The following is a 26,467-nucleotide window of genomic DNA, read 5'->3' on the forward strand; positions in this document are numbered from 1 at the left end:
ACCGAAGGCACAAAGGTCAGGGTTACACACACAAAGTGTAAACTGTAATGATGTTTCCACAACAAGACGGTAAGCGATCTCGTACATAAGTGCCATTCCCTTCAAAGCACATGTATCGAGGTATCCGAGCGTTAAGGCTGGCGTTAGAACCGTAATCATTTAAACCAGTGAAGATAATTTAAAGTGGTAGAAGTAATACTGATATTAATAGTTTTATTTCTGCTCAGATCACGTGGAGCCAGGCGCAGGGTGCTGCAAAAAGCGCTCATGCCAATGTAGCCCATTTTCAACCTTAGAAGCGTCAAATAAGTTTGCGTCCCGGTTAGTGCATTTAAGGAGAAATGAATATATAATAAGAGTAGTTATAACCTTGCCATGAAGGACCTCCCACCATTATTGCAAGATATTCCCCACCTTTGTCACGCCATCTACGCAGATGATCTCACCTTTTGGACCCCTACAACATCCATGGGTGAGCAACAAGAAGCACTTCAAGCAGCTATAGACAAGACGCAAAGCTACCTTCGAGAACGAGATCTTTAATGTGCCCCAGATAAATCGGCACTTTTTACACTTATTGCTCGTACCCCGAAACAAAATAGGTACACCGCTACAGACCCGGAGCTATTCATAAATGAGCAACCCGTCCCAAATGTGCCTCACTTGAGAATTCTCGTACAACAGCGTGCACAAATTACTTACAAGGTAGAGTTTCTAGACCGTACCCTTCTTCGTGCCATTTATCCCACAGACTCTCCAGCCGCCTGCCACTACTGCCGAGCGCTTGGTACCCTATACCATCAGGTGTGGGAGTGAGAAAAGACACCGGAACTGCACCCAATCCCCAACCCCTCCTTACAACAGTGGACGGCGCGGTTGACCAGGAAGGACCCTACGTTCCAGCTTGATCTGGAGCAAAGAGCCCGCGCAGCCAGCCGCAGCCAGGGAATCCCGCAATAGGGATCCCCTCCAACGGGCGGGAGCCCTAACAACTGCGCCTGTTGTTGTTAATTAAAGATTTGTTTCATTCATTCATTCATTCATTCATTCATTCATTCATTCATTCATTCATTCATTCATTCATTCATTCATTCATGCATTCATTCATTCCTACTCATATTGGGTAGAGCCAAGGATAGATCGTCGCAAAAAGCGCTCATATCATAGTACCCCATAGCGAACTATAGAAGTGTCCGACAAACTTACGAAGCCTTTATTCCGTCCAAGAACCCAGCACATCTGTCTAGACTTCGTTTCACCCCACCCCACAGGGCGCTAAAAGAGGAATTTCGCGTGCTCAGAAATAAAGTACGGCGAAGCTCCGACTAGCAAAGAGACGTTATTACTCTGACGAGTTAAATAAGGCCAAGGGAAACATGAAAAAAACATGGCTGCGGTTAAACGAGCTTATGGGCAGGAACACTAATCGGCAAGCGGACTCGGCAATTCGCAAAGGCTTCGGAGATTCCTGCCAGACTACCTCATTGTGTGACACATTTAATTCATTGTTTATTGGTAGCGCCGTACTTCTTAATGAAAATATAAGGGTCCCTGAAAAAATTACTAATGTGCCCAGCATTGTTGAGTCAGCCTTTCTCCCAGACATGACCCTGGGGGACCTCCACAGTATTGTGGATACGATTTCAATTACGAAACCAGCGGGATACGATAAGATCCGACCGCGAGATATAAAAGTTCACATAGACAGATTAGGCTTGGTGATTTTGTCGATACTTAATGGCATATTAACGACCGGTAGTATTCCAGAAAAAATGAAGATTTCCGTAGTACGCCCTATACATAAGAGCGGTGCTAAAGACGATCCTGCGAACTACAGGCCAGTAGCCATCTTGTCTGTTATATCCCATATTCTTGAAAAGTATATTTCGACAGTCATGATAAATTTTTGCTGCAAACATTCCCTTTTATCTGAAACGCAATATGGTTTTCGACAGGGCCAGAGCACAACATTTCTTTTAGAAGAATTTAATGATTCTATCACTGAAGCGTTAGATAGCAATAAAATAGTGTTAGCTCTGTTTCTGGATATGTCTAAGGCTTTTGATACTGTTGATCATGAAATATTGTTACAGAAATTAGCACACATGGGATTCAGAGGAAAATATAGCCAATTATTCAAGAACTACTTTACGGGAAGGTACCAATCTGTTCGAATAGGACATGCCATGAGCGGAAAATTACTAATTAAAAATGGGGTTCCACAGGGCTCTACAATTGGCCCTTTACTTTTTAATATTTATACGAACGACATTAACAATTTATCTCTTTCGTCCAGGCTGTATCTGTATGCTGATGATACAGCATTAGTTTTTGAACATTCGTTGTACGAATATGCCGTTGAAGCTCTTCAAAAGGATATAAGCAAAGTACTTCATTGGATGCTTGAGAACTACATACACGTTAACAAAGCCAAAACAAAACTTATTTGCATTAGAAGCCCCTATAAGCAAATTCAATTGAACAGAAAGGTATTTCTACACTTAGAAAACTGTAATGATTATTCTTGCTCGACTTTAGAGTACAGTCAAAGTGTAAAATATCTAGGTTTGTGCAAAGACGAGTTTTTTAACTCGTATGAACACATAAATCACGTTTGTAAAAAACTGAGGACAATATCTGCCTACATGTATAAATTGCGAGACGGCACTAATATAGAAACACGATATCGTGTTTACCAGTCACTTGCGGAAAGCACTCTTCGCTACGGCATAACTCTGTACGGAAGCTGCCCAATAACTAAACATGAAAAGATAAATAAGCTTGTTCGACGAATCGTCAGGAACATTGTATATGCTACAAGCCTGCATGAAAAGAAAACAACAGATATAATGAATGAAATGGGAATATTAAATCTTGGTCAGTTGTTTCGTTATACCGTCTTTATTACGCGCTACTATCTCGTGGAATTCAAAATGCCTGTAGCTAAAGCTAGAACGTTAAGGCAGACAGAACGATTCCACATACCTAGAATTTTTACGAATTATGGGAAAAGGAATAAACAATATTATGTTCCATCTATGTTTAACTCGGTCCCAGCAGAACTTCTTAATTTAACCAGTCTTAAGCAAGTAAAAAAGCAATTGAAAAACTGGTGTCTATATTTTTAAGTAGACCTATAGTGGAAAAAAGAACTTCGCGGCCCATTTCAATGCATCGTGGTTGTCGCGGTTGGGTTGCACAAATTGTGATCTACATTTTCATCAGTGTGGCATTATTGTGCATCATGGCAATTACCTGTATACAAGTCAGTATATGTCTTTTGTAATCTTTTATAATTTTTTTCTTCTCTCCCTCCCTCGCATATTTTTGGGAAATTTTTGTCTATCCTTTCTTTCTTTACCGTCCTGGTTCATTCTTTATGCAAAAATTGTCTTCTTTGTTTGCTTGCAGCTATGACGTTATGTTTTCTGCTTTTAGTGCAGCATACATTGATATGCGTCAATTGTGTCGTACGCCGCTGTATGTTTGTGGTATCGGTATTGTGTAATCTTTTTCGGCATTACTGTTCTTGTTGCTGATTTTGTTTCACTAGCAGTGTTTTCTAAGGGATGAAATGCTTTTTGAGGGCATACATGGATGTATTTTCATTCTTTATTTTTTTCCCCCTTGTTTTCTTTTATTTCAATTTTTTTTGCGTTATCGCACGGTCGCTGCGCCTCTGATCTGCCTGCCCACTCACAAGCACTGCGTGCTTAGGTGTGGCAGTAAATATATCATGTATATAAAACATTGAATAAAGCTTATATTATTATAATATTATTATTATTATTATTATATCTGCTCACAGTGCCACCAAAACATTCAAAGCATCGAAGCAAACATGACAAAACAATGGGAGGCTGCTTAGTTCAATGTAGGGGTTCATTCCACTAATGATGTAAGCGACGAGTAATCGCGCCACCCGTCCAGTTGCCCTGTCCCTATACCGTTTCCGCTCCCTTCGTTTGGAACAAACCAGCGACTTGACGCATTCGCTGCGCTACCTTACGAGGCGCTGGTTTGATCACGGCTGATCTTCAGTGTCAAATAAACGCTGCGTGGAACGACCGGTTTTCTGGGTTTCTACGTGGAGTCATAGATATTCCGCTTTAAACTTTATAAAAAAGTAGCCATAAACATGACCGCCGTAGCAACGAAGTATTGTACGGAAGCCTTGGCCGGGTACATCTGGACTCACTCAAACGTTTGTAGTAATAAATATACAGCGAAACCTCGTTAAACTGTACCTGACGGAGACGCGAAGAAAGTACATGCTAAGCGACGCTACGGTTTATACAAATGCATTCGGTTAAAAAGACACCGAGTCGGGGATTCGGCTTGACGACGCATAAAAAGTAACTACGCTTTATGCAGGTACGGTTTAAGGAGGTTTGTGCGTTCAAGGACGTGGCAGGTCGGTTTATTTAGGAACCAAAACTGAAGGACATCACAGAAATATTGTCCTATATTTCGAATACAAGAAAAACTGAAGCTTCTGGGAAGGGACCACTACCCCATTTTATTAAAAGCCGTTTGGAAACAAACTATTCCAAGAACTACCGGAAGGGGAAGTGTTCGCTTTTGAAATGATCTTTGGAACGAAGACCACCGGTCATACTAGTATTCTGTTTGCTAAGAATGCCATTGCTGGGGGGTCATCTGCCCGATCTTTACTAATAGTAGCGTGGACTGATTCAATAGTGTAACCGAAGTGTAATATCGGTATTGCGATATTGTGCACGGCTAAGTAATTTAAACTCTAGAAATGAGTTTAATGTATTGGACCTCAAAAAAACATATTTATTAGTTACACCTAAAAAGGAATTCATGTAGTCAACAATCACGAACTAACATTTGAGGATGGTTTGATAATACAATGAAGCCGGTTGCAAGGCGGCAGTCACTGCCGTGTTGTGTTCAAACTCCCAATCCTTATAATTATAATGAAACAAGGTAGAAAGGTGTATTGACCTTCTCAGCACATACTGAGGAACGGGAACAGCACTTCCCGCACACGAAATGAATCAGGTGGGTTTCGACAGCCACAGAAAGCTTCAAAATCGATTTGGCATTGATTGAAACGGCTCAATTTTAGCTTATTTTTTGGCAGATTTCCTAGATAAATTTTTCAATGCAAAGTCAATGCAGATTGGTACTTACCGTCTTACCCATACACTCTGCTGTATGTACAGCATCTTGCAGCACGCTGGGGACAGAAAAAAAATGTTGTATAGTAGATATACTGTGATACCAGCTTTTGTATGTTATAAACTTAAAGGACTCATTCCAAATGCATTTCTTAGCATATAGGGGCATAAAATACGAATGCAGAGTGCACGGCAAAAAGTGCTGGCTGTTTAACTCATAGGGTCTGCTAACAACCGTTGCTTTGCCGTCACCCAGCTGTGCTCCGATTTCAATGGGAGAAACTGATTTTAAAACACTTGATCCACGCGCCGAAACCCGTAAAAGTGTTTGGTTATTTGAAAGATTTTGTGCTTCGAAATGATCTCGCTGGCCTTTCTAAATATTTGTACAAAATTCCAATATTGTCAATTTTCGTATTTTTGACGTCCTGTGGTCTCACCAAATGTTTATTGGCATTCCTTGTGAGAACCGCAGAAATTTCATCATTGTTTCCGTAATTCAGACTTTTTGAACTCCTCTACAGAGCCCATGTTGTACCCCCTGTTTTCCTCTTGCTTCGCTGAAAGTGCTGGTGTCTAATAAATAATTCGTTGAAGTCCCCCGGCATACTGCTGTTTTAGCGTGCCTAAGCAGCATTTCGCAAAGGCGAGGGCATCCACTGCAGAAATCCTCTCGTGAGGAATTCTTGGCTTGCTACTGGGAACGTTTGTCGGAAAAGACCGAAAACTTGGTCAATAAATGTTTGCGTTCTGCATAAAATGTTACACTCCTAGTGTGGCACAAATAAAGTTTTCTGTTAGAATGGAATTTCTATGAAGAGATTAAGGCGTGAATATATTAACCATGCACATAGAAGGAAACGGCTAAAAAGCTCCAAAACGATATCCATGTATCTAGCCGCTGACCAAGAGGTACAAAACATGCATTCACTATATGTTGTAACGGCCGTAGAAATTAGAGGTTCATCTTCGTGTCGTTGCGAAATGCCAGGCGGATCACAACAGCTGTCCGCCTTTTCTCTTGACGAAGAACAACTAAAACGAAGAGGACTTTACGCCACTTCCTTTCGCTGAGTCTGTGGGCTATAGCCCTATAGCACATTTCCACTATTTCCAGGCCCTACAAAATCGCGTTAGTTAGCACATGTCCAACCTGTTCCGTATTCACCTGAATACCGTCATGTGCAAAAGTGGCTAAAAAAGTTGAGTTGTTTTATCTCATCGCCTGTTTTCTGTAGGTAAAGTGTAGCCTGCTGTCTTTTGAAGCTCACTCGCGATGCAACACAGCGGAAAGTTGGAACACCATCGCAAGGAGGATAACTGAACTGGTTGCGCAATGAAGAAAACAAGCACAGTAGCAAGACAGCAATGAATAAAAAAGTTACTAATAACGTTGATTCATATCAATCGTGAAAAATTGTTCGTATTCATTCTATTGAAAACGTCGCTGCGTAGTGTCCCTGCCCTGCGCTTCAACTAAGATACATTAGTTTCAATGTTTGATCTACGTTTGGGGAATAATTTTTAGTGCAACAATTTTGTACATTGTAGTTCGAATATCAAAAAATACACGCCGTCGGTGCAATTAAGAACAGGTAAATTCCACATTTATATTTGCATCAATGACAAGAGCTTTTGGAACGAAATTTCTCGTACAATACAGCTCGCAAGGTCATTCATGGAGTGCCAGAGGACCTTCAGCCGCCGACCCGCAAACGACGCCTTTATAATCACTTTTCTCGCTTCGGGCCTCCCCTGTGTGGTATCATTTCAATAGGTCACAATAAAACGGTTGCTTGGCCAGTGCTTGATTGCTCAGCGCCGGCTGGGCCGTCTCTGCGTGCCCTTCAGCGTCAGGAAATAGACGAATCCAATCATTGATATATCAGGTAAAGCATACTTGTATGGAACAATGTGTGGATAGCCTTTACTTTCCCTAGTGAATAATAGGCATACTCGTGTTGAACTGAGCCTGTTTTGTAAATTATACAAGTATTTCGGCTAAAAGAGCGAGACTGCGTGCAGAATTCCGGTGAAGTTGGAGCACTGGCGGCACGGGGTTGAAAGCATGGTGTGTCCATTCAGGGTGAAAGTGCACATTTTGAGTGGAAATGGCACCCCGTGGCCCGTGAAAAGGTAGAAACAACGTTCTTTTCCGCGCGCTGTATCAATATTGTTACATGTGATAGCATTTTTACTAAACAGGGGCCCAACGTGGACTCCTTTGGTTGCTCAGTAGTTTCGCCGCTGTAACAACAATCCACCGTTTTAAAGTTTATGGCCACCGCTTGACTACCTTGAGTTGACTTGTAAGTCAGAGCAATGGTGCGTACTTTTAAATTATTGCACGCCATGGCCGTCACGGCAATAGAGAGAGAGAAGACATTTATTGAGCTCAAATGTGAGAGTGGAACCCTAGTCCGGGAATCTATGCCTCATTCTCTCTTCCCAAAATTGTGCTGTTCGAATAGAGGTGGTAACGCCCTCTTGTGGTCTTCGTAGTACGAGATGTCGGCCTCCTTTAAAAAGTGGTTTGTTGAACGAAGCTTCTGCTTCGGGATACACCCTCCATGATTCCACACTATCTGGCCGCCCTGATTCTCATAATGAGTGCGTATACCTTGTATACCGTTGAGTCGCTTTTATTCACCGGCAATCATGCTTCCTAATGGCGGGAAATCGCGTGTTTACATTATTAATATAGCCTGGAGCGAAACAGGGGTCGCGTGCATGGGGAAAAGGAACCACCGCAACACGTGGAATGAACCGCAGCGGAAGGAATCGCAATATTCCTTTGGACATTTGGTTTCCAATTTTCGTAATTACAACATGTTAAATGCAGGTTGAAATGCCAAATACTGCATTCCATTTCTGCCAACTTCAGCAACTACTAGTTTAGGGGTCGTATAGTGAACCCTTAAAGCAAAACTAGACGATTTACACTAACGTAGCACTGAAACTAGGCAATGGTAGGAGGCTTACGCGTAATCATAACCAGAACAGCAACAAAATTTTCATATTTTCACTGAAGCTGCGGCACTGTTCGGTCATCGCTAGGAATTTAGGGAGGCTAATATTAGGGAGTTCGCATTCCGCAGACGCCTTTTTGGTGATTTATAAAAAAACATTCATTCACGAAAACCACGTGCTAGAAGTATCCAGCCTCCAACCACAATAGCAGGGCTTTCAACAGCGGTTTGTTACGCTTTAAGAAGGCACCATTTTGTGATAAATTTAGCCAGGTTGCACTGAAGCCTCCAGCCTGCCTGCCTACCGCTGCGACCAAGAACAATTAGACTCCCCCTTTCGCTTTTGTTTGGACTGATGCTGCTTCCAACTTTGTCATCAAAACCTGACCAGACCAAAACAATCGCCACTGCATCAACGATAACAGCAACACCATGCGCTACTGTGGTCCAAACAGGGGCGCATCCTGGCACACGGCCGCTGAATGAAAGGCGCGCTAAATGCCGCCCGCCCCGAGCCCCGAAGCGGTGTGAGCGCGCTAAAGCCCGTCACTGCCACCATGGCGCCACCGTTCCTGGACTGGTCGCGCCGATAGCTTCCCGCAGGACGCCGGCTTTCGGACCGCTTGTTTCGAAGTGTGTGCCTATTACCGGCGTTCCACAATCCACATAAAGCATTTACCAGCACTAGTGTTAGGCCTGCTAAAAGGTAAGGACGATTAGCGGCGGCCGAGGTTCCTTTGTTCAAGATGGACGTTAAATTCCGTTCGCAACAGCAGCATTGCGCGTTGAAAGTGTGCACTTTGTGTGGCATTGCTGTGTCATTGTGTTTCATATTTCCCTGCGAGTGCTGTGTGACCTCACGCACCGTAGAGATTCGTGTTTTGTCTTCAAGCTGCGATTGCAGAGGATAATTATAAAATTCCGTACAAACAAAAATAATTTTTTTTGCGACGGCGTTTTTTATTTATGATTCATCAGTACCAACCCTTCTCAATGTTTAAGACATGACAAACATTTGTGAACGTCGTTCCTCGTGCACTAAAGAAAACACCGCAATTCGTTTTTAATTTTGCGGCACACAAGACTTCAACACGCTGCTTAGTTATGTAGTAATACTGCTATGATACCGTTTAATGAAAAAACTACTAGCCTTTCGGCTTGATATCAAAGCCTCAACATCTTCTGGAGACAGTGGTTATTGCACAAACTTTACAAGCCAATGCACAGTCGCATTGATAGTTCCGGCCAAGTTTCCTAACAAAGGTCGCAGTAGTTTTTTTGTGGAATATCTTCGGAAAGTTATTTGGTGTAGTGGGCGTGATTCCCCTCATAGGTCAAAGCAGAACATACATATCAAGTGCGGAAGGAGTGCCGAGAGAAGTAGATTCCACAATTCTATGTGATCCCACTAATCGCTGGTGACTTCCTCACTTCCCTAACGAATGTGCACGTCATCAGGTTAAATGAAGGTATAGGCGTCATTCGAATACGGGAAGCGGGGCGCGCGCCCCATCGAGGGTGCGGCAGTCCCGTTGGGGAAGTACGCATGTACCTCCCTTCCTCCGGCTACCCATGGAAAGTTGCCCCCTACAAAAGGACACACGAAAAAAAATAAATAAATGCTCTTTCCCAAACGATCTCTATCGGGTCTTGTGAAAAAACATTATGCGGACAGACACTGCTGGAAATGTGCGACCATGAAAGTGCTCGCCATTCTTATCTACAATGGTATGATCAATTAAGTTTCTGGTTATCATAGCTTTAAAAATGCTCAGGAAGGACGGGGTTAACATTGTAATAGTGAGAAAATAGTGATAGTGCTCTTGCAGATTTTTTTGTGGCGTAGCATAGTGGGAAGCCGTAAAATAATCTTTATGCGTACGCATTCATTGCTATAATGTCCGCCTTTTCCCAAAAAACAAACACAAAAGCAGATGTGCCCTGGCGTTACCAAGGGAATTGGACCGATGCTCCGAGGCCCGAAAGCTGATTGGTCAAAAGCTCACCTGACATAATCTCCTTACTTTCTTGTCAGGCTCGGACATTACACCCGTTCTTCAAAAACCAATTGCGAAGCAGCCAGTATACGTCTAGCAAAAAAAATTGCACTTTTTTTACTCAGTGAACTTACATCAGAACGTGTGAAAGCAAAAAAAAGGTTCAGCTTTTTTTCTTGGCCGAGTAGATGCGACGTCCGGGTGAACAAAAAATAAAAAAAAAATGTTTGGTAAGATTCGGCAGGCCAGTTCGGGCGCGAATTTATGAATCTTTACCCTAACACATAAGGAAAAAGCGAGATTGTTAGGATGTTCGAAAAATTGCCTTATAATTCTCAGGCATTCTAACACAGCTTTTGCATTCCACATTTTTTCGTTTCTTTGTTATTTTAAACCAAATAACTACGTCTAGACTATCAAAGTTATAAATTTTCTAACTGTGCCAATTCCGCCTGTTTTGTGAAGATACAGGGCTTCACACGGGCATTACGGAGAGATATTGCTTGGGTACTCGACAAGGAAAGCTGACATATTAAAAACGTACGTGTACATTTCCCTACGCTGCGAAAATTAATTCGAATTGAAGCGTAGTATGTTCGCAGAAAAAGTACCGCAACGCCTTTAGAGCGTTGTAATTTCGGGGAAGCTTTTGTTAGTCGCCGCGCTTTTGTGTCTACCCTACGAGCTGGCGCGGAGACGACGCATACAAACGCTTCGGTCACTCCATTAGAGCTGAAAGTTATGTGACCTTTCGGAGAAGGATTACCGCCACGAGAATCCTCGAAGTGGACGGGAGCTGAAGGTCGGTCAAGGGGTCAAACTTTGTGTCAGAGTTAGGAAGAGGTCACCAGACTTTCTGTCTGATAGTTGCACTGGGCGAAGTTTTCATTCGTCACGCGTCTGAAACTGGCGACGGGGCGGCTGGTATGCGTCAATAGATAGAAGACCAAGCTTTTTTAGGCGCTCCACGTGTTAACAAAGGAAAGAAACTTTGGCGGCGCGGAGCACAAACATAGGCGTGCATGGTAGGATAATACTTTAAGACGTGTCGGCAGAGAGCTTATTCCCGTAGTTGGGTCGGCTTTATGTTGGTTGGTTTTCATTTCTGTTATATTTGTGTTTTGCGAAATACCTTTGGGTTTCTATACGAGAGTGAGAGATGGGTCGCGTGAATATTTTGAACCCACCTAGCTTTGTTTGTCACGGTGCCACATCAGTGGCCCAGCAGCGAGCCCCGCTAAACGTGGGCCTTGCCCGACCTTTTGTTCGCTATCACGAGGCATGATTTGTAAATACGTAATGTAAACAAAGTGTACATGACGTATATTTTGAGTTTACTTGGAGTAGTAGTAGTAAAGCTTTTATTGAAAACGGGAGACCGCTGTTCTAAACAGGGAATTAGAAAGGGGAAATGGTAGTAAAAGAACTGGGACTAGTAGTTCAATTCTTAGTTTGCACTGCGTAGCTTCGTATTCATGCTTATCAGGGTTCAGTTCTTTTCAGGTTCACGCTTGAAATGAGTCCATCCCAACTGGTGGGCAAGGCAAAATAGTCCTTTGTGAGTAGGACCGGTGAGGTCTCTGCTCAGACAACTCGTGGCAGACCGCTCTTTAGAGATTAAAGTGCTATTTGGTGGATTATTTTTTTCAAGTTATTGTGAATCAGGATGCAGTTGTGGTGCTGTGAATGTTCGGTGTTTGGCAAAAGTAGGACATGACCACACGAGATTAATGAGGTCTGCTGAGGTACTTGTGTGACAGTATAGAGATCTTGGGGGTAAATGGGGAGTGTACCATTTACGATGCATTTCAGGTGTGTAGGCAGTGCCGGTGAGAAATTTTTTGAGAAATATTTCACTGGTGCGGGGTAGCGGAGGTAAAGCGCTCAAATATCCTTCTGGAGTTCTGTTTTTCAGCCGCTCTCTTTGTTCCTTCTAATACCGGTGGAGTAGCATCGCCGGTGGTGGGCTAGGCGACCGTGCCGGCTCTTCGTCAGGCGCCAGTGGAGGTTGTAAATGTGCACTCTCCTGTGCGACCTCATAGGCTGCCTGGTTTCCCGAGGAAGAGGGTTCATGGCCCGGCACCCAGTCAATGCGGACTTGTGTTTTGTTACGTTGCAAAAGTTGCGCTAGGTATATTATCTGATGTGCCAGGGGATTTGTGGTCTTGTGAGATAGTATTGTTCCCAATGCTTCATACGAGTCTGTGAGGATACGAATAAATGGCGGAAGCGGATAATCAGTATCATACGCAAGGAATGTCATGGCATGGTTGATGGCATGCAGTTCTGCTTCATGGCCCGTGGCATGGTGGTTGAACATGGTGTGATACCCCGAGAGGGCAGGAACCTCCGGGCATGTCCAGGCCAGTCCGATGACATTTAAGCTTACGCTAGCGTCCGTGTATATGTCAACTTCGTTGTCGAGTTTTGTCATCTGAAAGCGTCGGACGCGTTGTTGGCGGAGTGCAGGATTGTTGCGCCCAATCGGCTTGCTGTGCGTAGTGGGTACGATTTCTGGGCGGCTTCATGGGTCAAGTGGGGTGGGGAAAGTGCAGGGTGTTGGTGGGCTGCGCACATCCCATGCAGTAAGAGCATGTCCCTTATTTGTTAAAGGACGTTTGAATTCAGCCTGCGCCTTGGCTTCGTTGATGATGTCCTCAATGGGAGGAAGGGGAACAGCTTGTTCGAGTTTCTGGTTCGGTGTGTGCTTAGGCAAACCACTGATGGTTCGGAGGGTTGCCCTGTGCAACACTTGGAGGGCTCTTGTGTGGCTTTTCTTGAGTTCATAGGGGAGAGCACCGTACGTGAGAGTGCTCAGTGTGACAGCTCTTGTAATTGTCAGGGTGGCCTTTTGGGTTGCTCCTGCGTACTTGTTTGAAAGCCTGCGGATGGTTTGGAGCAGACACTTTCACTTTTGCTTCAACCTGGGCAGCCATATTCCCGTTCTGTTCTGTGTTCGGACTAGTAGGCCGAGGAGGGTGATTGGTTCTGTTGCTGCTTGTATTACTTGATTTTCTATTATACATTCTATTACATCGGATAGAGCGGGTGGTTTGCAGCCGTATACCGCCAAGAGCTGAGTCTTTTCGGGAGCCAGCTGGAGTCCCAGGTCGACAAGAGTCAGCTTGAGGCTATGAGCCGTGGCCTGCAGTTCTATTGTTTGGTCCTCAAGAGAGTCGAAGTCGGCTGCTTCAGTCCTAACTGTGACGTCGTCTGCATAAATGGTAAAGTGGGCAGCCGTGTCGACTTCCAACTGTCGTGCCACACTAGTCATGGCTACATTAAATAGAACTGGTCCTAAAATGAAACCTTGAGGGACCTCGCTGTCTATGTAATAGGTAGTGGTTTCCCAGCCAGGCTGTGACCCATGGAGTCTTATAGGTCGGCCTTGTAAGAAACTCGTATCCTCTTTTGAGCTCTTACACTCGGATACGCCTTTGCACGTTCTTCCAAAATGACTTTTTGGATGACGTTGCGTAAGTCAACGGCCATGACAATAGAGAGTTTTAGCTGACCGTTTTTGACGCTCCGCTATGCTCCCGACGGCCCGCTAAGCACAACCACAGCGTCAGCGGAAGAAAGGCTTTTAGCTAAGCGATAACCGTATCGCCATCGACGTGGAATGATTCGCGTCACTGGTCGTGCCCTGTGCGTGTGCAAACCAAAACGTCATGCCAAATTAAAGAGAAGAATAGGAATTTGTTCGCTCAATTATTCAAAAATACCATGTTTAGTGCCTCATTTCACATTTCTAATGGAATGTAGTAGCTTACATGGTATATTGGTTCTAAATAATTTTAAAGAAGCCGATAAACTCAGGAATAGCCAAGACAAGGCTGTGTTTCTCGGCGCTGCATGCAGCAGCACCGCGCTTCGGTCGACGTTTTTCGCTTCCGTTCTAATCTCGTTGAGGAGTGTGGCACCCTCGCCTATTCGGAAGCAGTAAAGATCGTTTCCCCGAAGTCCGGTGTCGATCAGGAACCCAATCGCCCGGGCTCCGGTTGATTTGGCAGGAGGCTGGCAGGGCGATGGTGTTGAAGTTCTTGGAGATGGCGGTAGAACTGACGAACTCGAGGCGTCGGGGCCGAATAAGTGAAACGGAAGTTTATATACAGCTATTTGTGTAAAATAACTGGGTACATGAGTAACAAAAAGAAAAACTCCAAACTTCAGCTAGACGCTAGCTCCAAAAGCCCACAAATCACTTGAGCTTCTCAACTTTGTCTAACTCTTACTATTCTCGGAGCGTACACAAACCGCCCGAGAAACAACGGCCGAGGCCCTGTCTCGCCGCAAGATCCGTCTAGTTGCCCGGTACGGCGCTGCACCTTCAACCTCCGACGCGATCTTAACCTCGACTAGGGGGCTCCTAACTCCCAACCTAGCGTTAACGGTCGAGACACCTTGTCCCACCGGGAACTGCCAGTTCAACGCTCAGACAAGTACGATTTCCAACGGCCAAGTTCGGCCTTATAAAACCTCGAGATCATCCTCCCTCGGGAACGCCCCTGTAGCGTTCGTACGCGCGTATGGGAGTGCCCGAATTCACGCAGACAGCTGTCACTCAGCACGCCACGGAATATTCATTGAGGCGCCGCCACCTTCGGGTCAAGGGCACGCCCGCAGACGAGCAGTTTCGTGCGACCCCGCGGGGTGAAAGCGAAAGACGGCGACAGTGCGTCATGCCGACCAGGGCGCGACAACAAAGGAGACACGCCGGTAATCCCACCACCTCCACGGGTCGAGCAGACGTTCCTGGAATCCGGCGGCGCTGTTTGCTTTCTCAATGGGGGATTATCCTTGAGGTAAGCGGTGGGCCAGACGATCCTTCTGCCGTGCGCGCCGTGACGAATTGGCGTCGACTGCTCTGCAGTGTTGGCAGTGTTACGTCGCTAGACAGAGCGGCGGGTTCTCATGCGCAGCTCGGGCGCCTGGCCGCTAATCTCGTAAGTGGACCTTACAGAAGCGCTTTCGCGATTTCGTCTCTGGTGTTTGAAATGAAGAAACGCAGTTCGAGGGAGCGCGCTCGCATCGCGGGGGCAGCCATGTTGTATTTCCGCGCGGTAGCGTAAGCTGCCGCGACGGCCCGCTAAGACACCTCTGTTAGCGGAGTGGGGCCCCGCTCCGGTACCTCCGCTAGCGCCCTGGCGCACCACGCATGCGCAATGGCGCTCCCGTTAGCTATCGGAGCGGAGCGGACCGTCACAAACGGTCAGCTAAAGCTCTCTATTGTCTGGGTTTCCTCTTGCGTAGTGGGATCGGTTGATGACTCTGCGCAGAAGCCAGAGGCTGTCATGTGTGCTTACATTGGGACGAAAGCCTGTTTTGGGAGGGGTGGAAGTATGGTTGCACATACTCCAAATAGTGCATGAGGCGATTATTAATTAGTCTCTCAATTAATTTGCATATGACCGGAGTAATAAAATGGGGCGTAGCTTGTTTAGGTTCCCCTGAGTTGCAGTTGGCTTGTTCGGTTTAGGTATAGGGAATATCAAGGTCAGCTTGAGATGGTCAGGGATGCAGCCTTGTTCCCAGAGGCCATTGATTAGGGCGAGCAGGTGCGAGAGGGCTTCAGATGGAAGATTTCTAAGGTGCTTTCACGTTACGCCATCATGGCCGGGTGCGGATTTCGCTAGCCCTTGTCCAATGGCTGTTCGTAGTTCAGACATCGTGAAAGGTAGGTCAAGGTTCTGGTCTGGTTGGAAAATTTGGAAGTCAGGGAGGGGTTCAGGGGGTGATGTGGAGGCGTGTGGAAAAAAGGTGGTTATGAGACGCCGTTGCAATTCCCTGGGGTCTTCAGCGAGGGCAAGGGTAGAAAATAGGGGGTTCCTTTCTTTGCCTTTTGATTGAGGCTCCGTTGAAGCTTCCAGAGTGCCGGAATGCCTCTCTCATGACTGAGATTATCACATAGAGATGTCCAGTTGGTTTGACTTAACTGTTTTTGGTAATCCGTAATTAGTCGATATTTCCTTTGGATCTTCTGCAGGTCTTTGTGACGCTTACCGTTGGTCGTGTAAACCTGAGTGAGCTTATGAACTCGCTTCCAGAGGTTTGCCATGTGGTTGTCGAAATGTGTAATTTCTGCAGCGCAATCGATTTCTTCCTGTGCATCTGTTGCTGAATGAGAGAACAGAAGTCATTTACGAAGCTGGCGGAGATGAGCCGAGAATGCTTTCTCGGAAATTATTCCAATCTAGCCTCTTCACCATTTTGCGCCAGTGACGTTTCTTGCCACGTAGGTGAATTAGAATTGGTCGGTGATCGCTGCCCGATGTCCTGGAGTAAGGCATCGATTTTCTGGTGAGTGCAGGGGTGGCCCAAGTAAGGTCCGGTGATGTGTCTTGTTGTGCAGCGTGAATCCCAATACGAGTGGGGATGTCAACATCGTTGATGAGCAGCAGATTGTATTCGTCGGCGGCGTCCTCAAGCGCGTTCCCTCGCGGGTGACTTTTAGAGTATCCCCACGTGGTGCTTTGCGCATTGAAGTCCCAAACTAGTAATATCGGAATACCAAGAAATTGGGAAGTCAAGGTGGAAATCCAAGTGAAGTTGTACTGTTTTTCGGATTGCGTGACTGGCTTGTAATAGGCTGCTGCTACAATAATTGCTTTCCCGCTTGGAAGGCTGGTGTGCACTGCAACGACTTCGTGTAATTTCGAGTTGAGTTCCGCGAAACATATTTGCTGGCTGCTCAAAGAAGAGTTCACTTACACGGCCGCATAGCCAGGTGGCGTAGCAGTTGTTATTGAGCTACAGCGAGTGTAGTGCGGTGTGGAGGGGATTACATATGTGGTATATCCTGGAACCTGAGGCGTGCAGCGAACTTCTTGCAGCAGAATGTATAGTGGCTGTATTGCTTCTTTTTCTGTTTAAGAATCGTTTGTTGCAATGAAAAACTGCGGCAGTTCCATTGCAATGGTGTTGGTGATGTTCCTATTGCTGAGGATTTGAGGTTCGTAAGGTTAGTTTTCGGGGCGGTTCCTCAGAATCGTCAAACGAGGGCAGCTTCTTTATTACGCACTGAATAAGGGACCTAATCTGGGATAGATGGTCATCCAAGTATTCCTTATCTTTTTTGCGGTACGCTTGGCGTGCTTGACGTTCGTGGTGAATGTCCGTGCGCACTGTTCGAAGAGCTAACTGGTAAGGAGATTCCGTGGTCAGTTGGGAAGCAGGGGTACGTTTTGGGCTCTTGCTACGGCTAGGTCGTGTCTGGGAAGGCGGCAGACGCTTTGAATTAAGCTGGGCTGGTGTCGTGTTGTTCAGAAGACACTTAAGCTCCTGATTTGCGGTTTTTCAGTAGCTGATTTTCGATGCGGAACTGTTGGATAGCTACACGCATTGCATTCAACTGGTTCATAATGGCGACCATTGTCGGTTCCTTAGGGTTAGTGCTGTTAAGGGTCAGGGATGGGTCAGTTGAATGAGGTGAATCAGATCCCTGTTCCCTAGTGGGATCTGCCCACGTGACCCCACGGGTGGCGTCCTTTTGGCGGTTGTTTGCCGGCGGCTTAGGTATTCTGCTGGGGCATGTGGGGTTTAGTGTTATGTGCCCGGGTTCTTTAAGGGCGGCGCAGTATATTTGGGGCCCACAGCCTTCATCCTCCTGGTGGTGCTTGCCACAGGTGTTGCACACTGCCTGCGCTGGGCAAGAGAGGGCTATGTGCCCAACGTTGTGACAGTTGTAACACACAAGCCTTTTGTGTTGGTAGGGGGACACCTTCACAATCGTCATGTAATATTTGACCACCTTTGGTAATGTCGGTGAGTCAAAGGTTATCACAACCTGGTTAGTGCGACCGAGTCGAGTGCAGGCTAATATTTTGGCCTGTTCACATCGTAGCCATTGGAGAGTTTCTTCGTTGGTCTCATCTGGCTCAATCGTGCTGACACCTCTGGTGGTGTTTGGTTTCATGGGGGAGAGTTTTACCTCAACAGGGGCACATTGGCGCGTTCCTCGGTGATCGAAAGAGATGGATGCAACATCGAGTAAATGGAGCTTTCAATAGCTCCCCGGTACCACACGAAGTACAACCGGTTATACCCAATTGCAACAGTACAAAAACAGGCCAACCGGCAAAGAGAATTTTGTCCACACGAAGGTGGAGAGAAATTAACGGGAAAGACTTTCTTGCGACCCACCGCCAGGAAGACGAGCCCGGGGGGACCCCTCTTGTCCCCCCTAGGAAAAAGCCGCATAGGGTGGGTTGCTGGGAACGGGAACTTGGACATCGGGATGGGTCATGGGAAAAGGGTGGGAATGAGGGAAGCAATTTTGCTCCATTCTTTTTGTCTGACTCTCTTCCAAGACTGATTGCTCAGCGAGGGCATCAGACAGTGCCAATTGCCAAATATGCGGCCCCTGCCACGGGTTACCGCTCACCCATAGGGTCCGATAACTGGGCCCCAACTTTCGGAGACAGGAAGTACCATATTTAGTGGCGACGGTCGGGCCCCCCCCCCGACCCCAGCTCTGCGGCCGATGCGTACTAACGTCCTCGATCAACTGTCCCGCACAAGGTACTCATGAATCACCAGTGAAGCTTTCCACTATACACGGGTACTTGCAACACCGGCTTTTCACGGTCTCCAAGCACCGGAAGTTTGTATGCGAACGTGAACTGAAATCCATGTTGGCAAGCCAACCACGTTCGCAAGGGTCCCACAGGGCTGTTCTGCGAGCGCTTTTCTTATGTCCTCCTCTGTGCCTACTCTTTCGCTCAATGGAACAAGAGTCTTGTGGCATTGCCGCTGGGCTGGGCGGCTCAGCAGAGGAGATCGGTCCGGGCCTACTAGCCGTTACTAAGCCAGGAGAGGTTCCCCGGTCGGTGTACTAACCTCACCTTTCCTCGTTTTCCCCTGTGCGGAACACCAAGTAGCTCGTGGTAGCACGTCCCGTAACAGCCAGAGAAGATCAGTCTATAGGCCCTTCGCAGCAAGGTTACAGGGGGGTGCGACCCCCCCCCCCCCCCGGCCTCATACGGACTGTACAACATCTAGCCCCCATGACATTTGGTTACAGGGGTATGTCACTCCCCCCGACTTATAGCGATCAGGTCGCTGGCCCCGCCAAAGCTTGCGGTTACAAGGGTCGCCAGTCCCCCGGCCCGTAATGGTTTCCCGAATTTAATGCAACAGTAAGAAGGCGACATACGTGTGTGTCATCGTAGACGGCTAGATGCAGCTGTCATACACTTTCTTCTTCAGCGACAATCGTAGGCAGCCATTCATTATCTTAGAATACCTGCCATATGCACCCCACCCCATTCTGATCCTTCATATTATCTCTGCCTCATGGTTGGGATCTGGGGTCACAACTTGGCCTAAGTAGATATATTCGCTTACCACTTCCACTGCCTCGCCACCTATCTCAACCGCTGTGCTGTCCCGAGGTTATTGATCATTACATTAGTTTTCTGCATATTATTTTCAGGCCGACGGTTGTACTATGTGTCCAGCGCGGAAACCATGCTTTAAAATTAGGCTATGTAGATGCAGTTCCCTGCTGTGTCAGATCTCTGTGAGGCGAGTTCCGCTAGATACAATTGTGGAGCGGTTGTTCCAATTAGGGGAGGAAGTTTATGGTTGGGGATATCGTTGATGCTGCATTTAGCGAGCGGTCTCAGCACAAGTTGGAAGCGGGGCCTACTTACCCGGTCCGTTCGGGTCACTTGGTCTTGAGCGTGAATGTGTTGGCGGTTCCATCGTTGCTCAGGTGGCATGACGTGCTGCGACGTGATTAAAGGGGTCTGTTGAGAGTCCGTATGGGTTTGCTTATGTACTGGTGAGGTCACCGGCACTACCTCGGTGTCTTCACCCATCGCCGATACAGCGTCTGGGTGCAGGTGAGGCGCAGTTTGCGGCGTAGGGGCTCTGCCTGAATGAGTGGTGGTGCCGGACATGCTAAGCATTGCCAGCAGCGCCGGTTCAGCACGAGAAGATGACGCAGAGGAGCACTCCTGCAGCGGCAGGAGAGGCTGCTTTGTCTGCAGAGGCGGCCTTAGGAGCGGCGGCCGAAGCAGCGGTGCACGAGCCGGCTCCGTCGACGTTTTGGCGATGTTAGGCTTAGCGTCTTGAAGATTTTTACCTGTTCCTTGTGGCACTATTGTCTCAGTTCCTTGGGCGTCTGATGGTCGGATGAAAGCACAGAACTTCACGAGTTCGTTGATAGCTATGTTATAGGATTCCGCGCAATAAAACTGCTTGTTTCATCATGAAACACGGAGCCGATGTGGAACCATCTGGCCTGTTTCGAAGGTCAACGAGCCGGAGAGTCGTCGTTTCATCGGATGAGCTATAATCGACCATCGGCGATCAATGCATCTAATTTAAAGTTTAACTATCTGCTTGAATGCCAAATGCAGGGCTCTAATGAAACTGTTACACGTTTCGGTGAAGACGTGCTTCGGCTCAGTACCCGTGGCCACCAGCACGCCACCGATGAAAAAAGCTGCTTTCATTGATGGGGGGTGTGAGAAGCGATATTTTCGGGGTGTTGTCCTCAAAATACCCACAACAGTCGAGGGCTTCGTGTCAGCGTCGGCAAACAGCAAGCCTTGGCACCCAGGAGCGATCAATAATCCTGTTTACATTCACCCTACGAGGGCGCGTTGAGTCGAATAAACAGGATTTTGGACTGAACCTCCCCATTTATAAGCGGACGGGTTGGGTCGGAGAGCCGTCGCGGTGACTCCAGTCGACTTGGAGTGAGGAGGTGGGTTGGCCCCTTCGTCAGACTGAGTCAGCGGGCCACGGGGAGCAGAATGCCGTATTTTCTCCGTTTCTAACGTGCCCCCAATCGTAACGCACGGTTTTTTTTCGCAGAAAAATTCAAAAAAAATAGAATTTCACGCGGATGGTACTGCGCAGATAATAAAGACATCAGCCCACCAACCTGGAAGAGGGAGGTTTCATTTGGCGTATGCAGCTGTGGAAGCCAAAAATGATTGTAGTTCATAAGATTGCTTATCCAGCTCCTGTCGGAAATGAAGTTATAGCGAGAAACAGTGGAACAGTTTGTGAATCCAAGTGCCATTATTTTTATAATTCTAAGCGTTCCGGACTAATTGCAGCAGAACAAAAAAATTGCAACAGCTGATAAAGGTATGCGGCATGACATTGAGGAATTAATGCGCCGAAATTCACTTACGTGGTGCTGACGGATTGCTTTTGTTGGATTGAGTTGGATTTTGCGGGGACTTCGTGTACGCTCCACAAGGCAAGGCTGCTAGCCGCTTTAAAGGCTTTTTCGGTTTTGATCCCGATTGTAACGCGCACAAAAATATTAAGGCTGCCTTGTAGGAAAAAAGGTCCGCGTTAGAATCGTGGAAATACGGCAGCTTCGTTTCTGGGAACCCCGCCGCTGCCCTCACCTCAATTCTGAGGACGGGATTCATATAAACGCAGAGGGGTCGAGGTAGCTGAACCCGCCAGTCGACTCGACCATTTCTCGTCAAGTCCATGTATCCGGGGCTATAGTCGCAGATTCACAGCGGTGCCGACCATGTGAACTTTCGGGACACAGTCATCTGCAGATCACGCTGGACGGGGATCACCCGGGAGATCAACCGGTATGTTGTGCGAGTGGAGTTGCAAAACATTTTCCCGACTTTAGATCTCCGGTTACTATTGCGCTCGTGCGGACTGTTCAGGAAGAAGTGAAACGAGATCTTGTACTAGACGGCCAAGTCGTCGCACCTCAGCGCTGCCCCGACCTCCCCCGCGTTTATTACCACCCAACCGCAGTCGCTGGATGTTGGAGCAGGCGTTCAACACCACGACGAGAGAGCTTCACCCTCAGCGTTACCAGCCGCCTGGGCAACAGCCGCGGGGATTCTGAAAAACGATTGTGTGGAGGATGGCGGTCAATTTGTCGCTCTGCTTCCCCCATGGTGATGCCGTCCACGTTTCTCGCCAGTGTCCCTACTTAGATATTGTACTTCGTGGATTCCGCTCCAATAATCCACGGCCACGCAACCGCCAGCAGCCTCCCGAATTGACGCCCTACCTTTGACGCCAGTCGCCGACGCGCCCCCTGCAGATCGCTGACGTAGCTTGCCGTCTGACAGACGGCAAGCGACGCCTCTTTGTGCAGTAGCCACCACATCCAGCATAATACGGAACGAGAGAGTAGTTCAGAGGAGATAGACAGCCCACCAGTAATGACAGAAGTAAGGCATTGAAAAAATGAAAGGGGCCTAAGCAACTCGTGAAAATTAGATAACAGGATACCTCTTGAAGGATACGGACCAATTGTACTAGCAAAACTGGCAAACCTGTACACGCAATGCCTAAAGACCCGAGTGAACGGGAATCTTGAAAGAACGCGAACATCATCCTAATCCATCAAAAATGTGACATCAAGGACATGAAAACTAACAGGCCCAATAACTTTTTGTCAGTCATTCACAAAGTACTTAACTAGGTAATCGCTGACAGAATGTCTGCCTCCTGAGATATTAGTCCACCTGAAGAAAAATCAGGGTTTCGTAAGGCTATCGAACAATGAATCATTCAGACGAACAATCAGGTATAGAAGTGTGCGGAGTTTACTGAACGCACAGCCTTCATAGATTATAAGAAAGCATTTGACTTGTTCGAAACCTTAGCAGTTATTCAGGCATTAAGGAACCAGGTGGGAGACGAGCAATATGTAAGAATACTAGAGGATATTTACAATGGGTCCACAGCTACCATCTTCGTTCATAAGGAGAGCAGGAAAACACCTACAAAGAAGGGCGTCAGACAAGGAGACAAAATCCCTACAATGTTATTCACAGCTAGTTTGCAAAAAGTATTCAGAACATTTGATTACGGTCAGGTGGGAGTAAGGGTTAATGGAGGGTACCTCAGTAACCTCAGAGTTGCTGATAACGTTGCCTTGCTAAGTAACTAGGGGACGAATTTTAAAGCATGCTTACCGCGCTGGACACATAGTACAACCGTCGGCCTGAAAGTATTATGCAGAAAACTAATGTAATGATCAATAACCTCGGGACAGCACAGCGGATGAGATAGGTGGCGAGGCAGTGGAAGTGGTAAGCGAATATATCTACTTAGGCAAAGTTGTGACCCCTGATCCCAACCATGAGGCAGAGATAATTAGAAGGATCAGACTGGGGTGGGGTGCATATGGCAGGTTTTCTAAGATAATGAATGGCTGCCTACGATTGTCACTGAAGAAGAAATTGTATGACAGCTGCATCTTACTGGTACTCACCTACGGGGCAGAAATTTTTCGAGGCTCACTAAGAGGTCTAACCTAAATTGATGACGACTCAGCGAGCAGTGGAACGGAAGATAATAGGTGTAACATTAAAGGAAAAGAAGAGAGCGGTGTGGGTCAGAGAACAAGCGTCATGATGCCCCTTTCTGAACTCTGGTTACGCACCGTCAGTTCACAGCCCACGAAGCCGCTAGCCGCCTGCACAGCTCGTGTCGTCATCCAGAACAATTCGTACACCATTTAATTCATCGTGCTGGCATCTTTCTCTCACGGCATCATCCTCGGGTGGGAATTTCTTTGCCACAAGAACGCTATCATTAAATGTTCCCGTGCTGAAGTCGAGCTTTCTTCTGTTCTTTGTGACGATTCCTGTCATACCCGTACGAAATTACTCGTCGCTGAAGACACCGACGTACCACCCAGCTCATCCGTCATCGTGCCCCTGTGCTGCACCTCTGTCCCCGATGCATCTGTTTTGTTTACACCTTCCGAGTATTTCTTCCGCCGCAAATGTGTCACCGTGCCTTCCTGAATTTCTAGAGGGAGAAACACTTGGCTTCACGGAGCTTGTGGACACTCGTCTAATTGTCGAAGTACCAGATAATGTTTCCCTACTTGAGATCAGTGAACTTAATATTGTTCGACGTTCACCAGGGCTATTGCCATCTGAGGCCTTGGCCCGTGGCATCGACGGCCATCTGGTCGCAACCCAACGAGAACGACTTACTTTATTGCTTTCAAGCTTTAGTTCTTCCTTTGATTACAGCCAAAGCGCGCTGGGCTGCACATCTGCTGTTCCGCACTCAGTTGACACGGGATTGCATGCTCCACTTCAACAGCGCCCATATCGTGCGTCACCGACAACGTCGAACCATTGAAAATCACGTAACGGATATGCTCCATCGAGGTGTTATTCTTCCCTCGAAGAATCCGTCGGCTTCACCAGTGGTTCTCATTCAGAAAAAGACTTCTCTTTTCGTTTTTGCGTTGGTCTTCGTCGCTTGAGTACCATCACAATGAAAGACGCGCACCGTCTTCAACGCATCGCCGATGCGCTTGGCTGTCTGCAGGGAGTGGCATTTTTCTCCTCACTCGACTTACGCTCTGGTACTGGGAAGTGCCAATGAGCGAGGCTGGTCGCGCAAAAACAGCATTTGATTGATTGATTGTAGGGTTTAACGTGCCGACGCAACGCAATCGATGAGGCGCGCCGTAGTGGAGGGCTCCGGATTAATTTTGACCACCTGGGTATCTTTACGCGCGCCGAAATCTCATACAGACGGGCGTTTTTGCTTTCCGCCTCCATCAAAAAAGCGGCCGCCGTGGCCGGGAATCGAACGCAAAAACAGCATTTCGTACCCCAGGTGGCTTTTACTAATAAGAGGTGAAGCCGTTTGGGCTTTGCAAAGCCACCCCTCACGTTCGAAAGGATGATGAACAGCCTCCTGCGCAGCCTCATGTGGAAGGCGTGCCGTTGTTCCCCGGGAAACGTAGTCGTTTTGTCTCCCGATCTAGACACACCTGACTCGCCTAGAAAAGTCATCACATGACTTGTGAACGGCTGGGCTCTAGCTCAACATCAAGAAATGCCACTTCACCGCATGCAACCTGAGCATAGCGGGTCTTGTCGTTTCTAAGGACGGCAATAGCTCCGTCAAATCTTCCATGCGTGGCGGAGTTCCAGAATCTGACAACACTGAAGGGGCTTGGAATCTTCATTTTGTTGTGCTCTTATCTTGGAAGGTTTGTTCGCAACTTTGCAAGCATCATTTCCCCTCTTACCCAGCTTGTGGGCCGCGGGCCCTTCGTCTACAGGGCACGCAAGCTTGAAGAGCGGTTCAGTTGCACCCTGGAAGATATGTTTTCAATGTACGGGTCGTCGGATTCGTTCAATGGGGACCTCGTACTACCGTTCATACCTTACGCATATAATAAGGCCGCGCATACCACGACAGGGTTTTCTCCGTTTTTATTAGTTTGCGGACGAAAGCTTACCTGTACACTGGTCGCCATCCTGCGTTACAACTATGATGCTACAGAATTTACACCGGTTTCACAACTATATCATCGTGCCCAAGAATTTCGCGCACTCGCCTGTTCATTTAGAACTCCAGATCGACAGCGCCAGTCCGTTCACAGCTGGGTTATAAGGTGTAGTAGGAGAATGGTGAATGCCACGGGGCTGAAGGTATCCTGGCGTAGATTTTGCCATCATCTAAGTTCCACGGTGGGTAATAATTACCGATGGACAGCCATGCTTGAGAATGATGCGACGTTCAATGAATTTTTGAAGAGTCACGGCTTCTATGTTGCGGACCGGTTTGGTCTCTACGAACTCGGTTAGGTAGTCGCTAGCAACGATGATGTACTGGTATCCCCGTGACGTCTTGAACGGTCCAACAATGTCGAGACCAACCATGTGTAATAGAGAATGCACTTCAATCGGCTGCAAGAGACCTAGCGGTACCAATGGTGCAGTCTTCATTCGTTGACAAAGGTCGCAATGGTTGACAAAACTTTTGATTTGCTGGTATATCTTCGACCAGAAGTATTTTCAGCGGATATCTTCTAACATGCATTGGATACCCATGTGAGCTCCGTACTTGCCACCGTGAAATTTGTTAACTTCAGCCCATTTGCTTGCAGGAAGGCACACTCGAAAGCGTTGGTGAATAGGCCCTGATCTCTCTTGTAGAGAACGCTGTCGTGTATGACGAACTTAGATCGTGCTCGCTTCTGCTGTTCTCTGGTAGCGGATTCTCCCACTAACAAGCTGAAGATGTCTTTGCAGAAATCTTCTGCATATTGTTCTTCATCGAAGTTTGCCAACGGTTGGCGTACAACTTCAGGAAAAATTTGAAGAACCTGGTCGGAGTTTTCTTCAGAGTGAGGGATTCTAGACAAGCAATCAGCAGGGCCGTGTAGTTTGCCGGATTTGTGGATTACTTCATAATGAAACTCTTGCAGGAACGGAGATCAACGGAGTAATCTTTGATTTCCCTCTTTGTAGTGCATCACCCAATAGATCACATGATGGTCAGTCATAACTTGAAACTTCCGTCCCATTAGATAGGGGAGAAGGTGTTCCAACAACCATTTCACAGCCACTGCTTCGAGTTCTGGTGAGTT

At 47.1% G+C, this 26,467-nt stretch overlaps 1 long non-coding RNA gene across 1 annotated transcript in view; it reads right to left on the bottom strand.

The window, feature by feature from the left end:
* The window catches only part of LOC144145540 (uncharacterized), a 90,942-nt gene that overhangs the window by 28,831 nt on the left and 35,644 nt on the right, over positions 1–26,467 (bottom strand). The window contains exon 2 of the long non-coding RNA XR_013317521.1: positions 5,161–5,206. This is a non-coding gene — a long non-coding RNA (uncharacterized LOC144145540). The remainder of the gene's footprint in view (positions 1–5,160; positions 5,207–26,467) is intronic.

This window comes from Haemaphysalis longicornis, unplaced genomic scaffold (genome assembly GCF_048455015.1).
Source record: "Haemaphysalis longicornis isolate Haplotype H1 unplaced genomic scaffold, Haemaphysalis longicornis Haplotype H1 scaffold_7, whole genome shotgun sequence".
NCBI classification, from domain to species: domain Eukaryota; kingdom Metazoa; phylum Arthropoda; class Arachnida; order Ixodida; family Ixodidae; genus Haemaphysalis; species Haemaphysalis longicornis.